The sequence below is a fragment of the Arachis ipaensis genome, chromosome B8, assembly GCF_059453495.1.
Source record: "Arachis ipaensis isolate K30076 ecotype BB chromosome B8, ASM5945349v1, whole genome shotgun sequence".
In the NCBI taxonomy this organism is placed as follows: Eukaryota; Viridiplantae; Streptophyta; class Magnoliopsida; order Fabales; family Fabaceae; genus Arachis; species Arachis ipaensis.
The window spans coordinates 30,548,846-30,553,446 of NC_142443.1; positions in this window are offsets into that span (position 1 = coordinate 30,548,846).

Consider the following 4,601-nt stretch of genomic DNA (forward strand, 5'->3'; position numbering starts at 1 on the left):
TCTTGCGTGCATGAAGAAGAAGACAGTAGGAAAGCAGAGGTTCAGAAGACAAAGCATCTCCAAAGCCTCAACTTGTTCTTCATTACTGCATAACAAGTATTTATTTCATGTTCTTTTACTTTTTACAATTAAATCTGAGAATTACTAATATCCTGACTAAGAGTTACAAGATAACCATAGCTTGCTTCAAGCCGATAATCTCCGTGGGATCGAACCTTACTCACGTAAGGTATTACTTGGATGACCCAATGCACTTGCTGGTTAGTTGTGCGGAGTTACAAAAGTGTGATTGTAATTTCGTGCACCAAGTTTTTGGCGCCGTTGCCGGGATTGTTCGAGTTTGGACAACTAACGGTTTATCTTGTTGCTTAGATTAGGAATATTTTATTTTTGTTGGTTTAGAGTCTTTTATTTGAGTTTAGTTTCATATTTTAAGTTTGGTGTCAATTGCATGCTTTTACTCTCTTTTAATTTTTTTTTGAATTTGCATGTTCTTAGTCTTTCTTGATCTTTAAAAATTCTAAGTTTGGTGTCTTCTTTGTTTTTCCTTTAATTTTTCGAAAATATTGTGCTTGATTTTCTAAAAATTTTAAGTTTGGTGTTTTTGTGCTTTTATTTACTTAAAAATTTTTCAAAAATTTGTTCTTGGTGTTCATCTTGATCTTCAAAGTGTTCTTGGTGTTCATCTTGACATTCAAAGTTTTCTTGTTTGTTCTCTGTGTTTTGATCTAAAATTTCTAAGTTTAGTGTCATTTTGTTGTTTTTCTCTTTCCGCATTAAAATTCAAAAATCAAAAAAATATCCCTTCCTTATTTTACTCATAAATTTCAAAATTTTGCATTAATTTAGTCAAAGATTTTCAAAATCATATCTTTCTTTTTAGTCAAGTCAATATTCTAATTTAAAAAATTGATCTTTTCAAATATTTTTCAAAAATAAAATCTTTTTAATTTCTTCAATCATATTTTTTTTATTTGCAATCATATCTTCTAAATCATATCTTTTTCAAAATAATTTTCAATCATATCTTTTTAATTGCTAATTTCAAAATCTTTTTAATTAAGTAATTAATTTAGTTTTCAATTTGCTTTGATTTTATTTTCTTTTAGTTTTCGATATTTTATTTTATTTTCCTTCTATTTTATTTTATTATTTTCGGTCACTTTTAATTAAAAAAAATATATAATTCATATCAATTCTCTTTTCTCCATCATGGACATAAGTGAAAGTGAACAGTCCAGAAGGACTCTGGGGTTATATGCTAACCCCATTACAGCTGCATATGGGAGTAGCATCTGTATACCTCCCATCAAAGTAAGCAGCCTTGAGCTAAATCCTCAGCTCATTATCATGGTGCAGCAAAATTGACAGTATTCCGGTCTTCCACAGGAAGAACCTACTAAGTTTCTGGCACAGTTCTTACAAATTGCTAACACAGTACGTGATAAAGAAGTGGATCAGGATGTCTACAGATTATTATTGTTTCCATTTGCAGTAAAAGATCAAGCTAAGAGGTGGTTAAATAACCAACCCACATCAAGCATAAAAACATGGAGACAATTAACAGACAAATTCCTGAATCAATTTTACCCTCCAAGAAGGATGACACAGCTAAGGCTGGACATCCAAGGCTTTAAACAAGAGGATCATGAATCCCTTTATAATGCCTAGGAGAGGTACAGAGGGATGCTGAGAAAATGCCCTTCTGAAATGTTTTCAGAGTGGGTACAGTTAGACATCTTCTACTATGGGCTTACAGAAAAAGCTCAGATGTCCCTAGACCACTCAGCTGGTGGATCTATACATATGAGAAAAATAATTGAAGAAGCTCAAGAGCTCATAGATATAGTTGCTAGAAATCAACATCTGTACTCAAACAGTGAGTCCTCCATAAAAGAAAAGGCCATGGCAGTAACTACTGATCTTAATCCTCAAGAACAGATTGTTGAACTTAATCAGCAATTACTCCTTATGACAAAACAATTAGCAGAATTCAAAGAGATGCTCCAAGACACTAAAAATGATAACAAGAATATAGAAGCACAATTGAATCAGACAAGACAGCAGCTATCTAAACAGATAACAGAAGAATGCCAAGCTGTCCAACTAAGGAGCGGGAAGACATTGAATAACTCAGCTCAAAGTAGCAAAAAGTCAAGAAAGGAACAAATGACAGAGGATGACCAAACCACTGCCCAAAATCCCTCTAAGGACATTAAGAGCCCAGAGAGGAATAACTCTGGCATTCAAACGCCAGAAAGGGGGGAAAAACTGGCGTTAAACGCCCAATGGATGCCCAAATCTGGCGTTCAAACGCCAAAAAAGGGTGGGAACCTGGCGTTAAACGCCTATTCAGCCCCCATTCCTGGCGTTCAAATGCCAATGAGGGATCAGACACCTGCAAGTGCTGATAGTAACCCCTCTAAGAAGGCTTCTCCAACCACTTCTGTAAGGAATAAACCTGCAGTAACTAAGGTTGAAGAATATAAAGCCAAGATGCCTTATCCTCAGAAGCTCCGCCAAGTGGAATAGGATAAACAATTTGCCCGCTTTGTAGACTATCTCAGGACTCTTGAAATAAAGATCCCTTTTGCAGAGGCACTTGAGCAAATACCCTCTTATGCTAAGTTCATGAAAGAGATCTTAAGTCATAAGAAGGATTGGAGAGAAACTGAAAAAGTGTTTCTCACTGAAGAATGCAGTGCAGTCATTCTGAAAAGCTTACCAGAGAAGCTTCAAGATCCAGGAAGCTTTATGATACTATGCACATTAGAGGGTGCTTGTACCAAGACAGCCCTATGTGACCTTGGAGCAAGTATTAACCTAATACCTGCATCTACTATTAGAAAGCTTGGCTTGACTGAAGAAGTCAAACCAACCAGGATATGTCTTCAACTTGCTGATGGCTCCATTAAATATCCATCAGGCATCATTGAGGACATGATTGTCAAGGTTGGGCCATTTGCCTTTCCACTGATTTTGTAGTACTGGAAATGGAGGAGCACAAGAGTGCAACTCTCATTCTAGGAAGACCTTTCCTAGCAACTGGACGAACTCTTATTGATGTACAAAAAGGGGAAGTGACCCTGAGAGTCAATGAGGATGAGTTCAAGTTAAATGCTGTCAAAGCTATGCAGCATCCAGACACATCAAATGACTGCATGAGCACTGATATTATTGACTCTTTGGTGGAAGAGATCAATATGACTGAAAGTCTTGAATCAGAGCTAGAGGACATCTTTAAAGATGTTCAGCCTGATCTGGAGGAATCAGAGGAAATAAAAGAACCTCTGAAAATCCCTCAGGAAGAGGAGAAACCTCCTAAACCTGAGCTCAAACCACTACCACCATCCCTGAAATATGCATTTCTGGGAGAGGGTGACACTTTTCAGTGATCATAAGCTCTGCTTTAAATCCACAGGAAGAGAAAGCACTAATTCAAGTGCTAAAGACACACAAAACAGCTCTTGGGTGGTCCATAAGTGATCTTAAGGGCATTAGCCCAGCAAGATGTATGCACAAGATCCTATTGGAGGATAATGCTAAGCCAGTGGTTCAACCACAGAGGCGGCTAAATCCAGCCATGAAGGAAGTGGTGTAGAAAGAGGTCACTAAGTTACTAGAGGCTAGGATTATTTATCCTATTTCTGATAGCCCCTGGGTGAGCCCTGTCCAAGTTGTCCCCAAGAAGAGAGGTATGACAGTGGTTCATAATGAAAAGAATGAACTGGTTCCCACAAGAACAGTTACAGGGTGGCGTATGTGTATTGATTACAGAAAGCTCAATACAGCCACCAGAAAGGATCATTTTCCTTTACCATTCATAGACCAAATACTAGAAAGACTAGCAGGTCATGAATACTACTGCTTTTTGGATGGCTATTCAGGCTACAACCAAATTGCAGTGGATCTTCAAGACCAAGAGAAAACAGCATTCACATGTCCATCTGGAGTATTTGCTTACAGAAGAATGCCTTTTGGTCTCTGCAATGCACCTGCAACCTTTCAGAGGTGCATGCTCTCTATTTTCTCTGATATGGTAGAGAAGTTCCTGGAAGTCTTCATGGATGACTTCTCAGTATTTGGAGACTCATTCAGCTCCTGTCTTGATCATCTAGCACTTGTCCTGAAAAGGTGCCAAGAAACTAACCTGGTCTAAAACTGGGAAAAATGTCACTTTATGGTGACTGAAGGAATTGTCCTTGGGCACAAAATTTCAAGCAAGGGAATAGAGGTAGATCAAGCCAAGGTAGAGGTAATTGAAAAATTACCACCACCTGCCAATGTAAAGGCAATCAGAAGCTTTCTGGGGCATGCAGGATTCTATAGGAGGTTCATAAAGGATTTTTCAAAAATTACAAAACCTCTGAGCAACCTGCTAGCTGCTGACACACCATTTGTGTTTGACACAGAGTGTCTGCAAGCGTTTGAAACCCTGAAAGCCAAGCTGGTCACAGCACCAGTCATCTCTGCACCTGACTGGACATTATCATTCGAATTAATGTGTGATGCCAGTGACCATGCCATTGGTGCAGTGTTGGAACAAAGGCATAACAAGCTTCTGCACGTCATTTACTATGCCAGTCGTTTTCTAAATGACG